Raw genomic sequence first — 1,002 nt, forward strand, 5'->3', positions numbered from 1 at the left:
GTAGTTCTCCCACTGGGGAGCTGAACTTGCTGGTAGACGTCTATATTGTGATTCTTAGTTTTTCATGTCCTTTCTATACTAATTGACTTCAGAATCACATACAAGCATAACTTTAAAAAAAGTTTTAAAAAAAGAAAACTTCTTTTAAAAAAAGAAAAACTGGACTGTGTGCTCTTGGGCCGCTCTCTGGCCCCCGGCCTACCCAATGCCTTCTCGTATGTCCCCAAGTCTGACTCTCCTTTTCCTCCAGACCTCAGGTGGAATTGCCACCAAGATGCAGATTTTCATGAAAATCCTTACTGGGGAAGACCATCGCCATCGAGGTTGAACCCTCAGGTACAATAAAAAATGTAAAGGCGAAGAGTCAGGGTAAGGAAGGAATTCCTCTTGATCAGCAGAGACTGATCTTTGCTGGCAAACAACTGGAAAATGGATGTACTTTATCTGACGATATGTAACATTTAGAAAGAGTCCACTCTTCATCTGTGTTGAGACTTTGTGGTGGTGCTAAGAAAAGGAAGAAGTTTTCCACCACTCCTAAGAAGAATAAACGTAAGAGAAAGAAGATTAAACAGGCTGTACTGAAATACTACCAGGAGGATGAGAATGCCAAAATCAGTTGCCTTCATGGGGAGTGCACTTCAGATGAATGTGGTGCTGGAGTTTCTATGGCTAGCCACTTGGACAGATGTCACTGTGGCAAATGTTGTCCATTGTATTGCTTCAACAAACTGGAAGACAAATAATTGTATATAGGTTAATAAAAGACATGAACTAGAGTTACCCTATGACCCAGCAATCGCACTACTGGGTATTTACCCTAAAGATACAAAGGTAGTGATCCAAAGGGGCATGTGCACCCGAATGTTTATAGCAGAAACGTCCACAATAGCCAAACTATGGAAAGAACCTAAATGTCCATCAACAGATGAATCGATAAAGATGTGGTGTATACACACACACACACACACACACACACACACACACACACACACACACACA

The 1,002-nt window shown here is 41.5% G+C and overlaps 1 pseudogene; it reads left to right on the forward strand.

Annotated features, from left to right (window-relative positions):
- Positions 1-274: 274 nt before the first annotated feature.
- Positions 275-746, forward strand: LOC111158688 (annotated as a pseudogene).
- The last annotated feature ends 256 nt before the right edge of the window (positions 747-1,002 follow it).

Source organism: Enhydra lutris, unplaced genomic scaffold, assembly GCF_002288905.1.
Source record: "Enhydra lutris kenyoni isolate GAN:26980312 unplaced genomic scaffold, ASM228890v2 scaffoldscaffold4, whole genome shotgun sequence".
Lineage (NCBI taxonomy): Eukaryota > Metazoa > Chordata > Mammalia > Carnivora > Mustelidae > Enhydra > Enhydra lutris.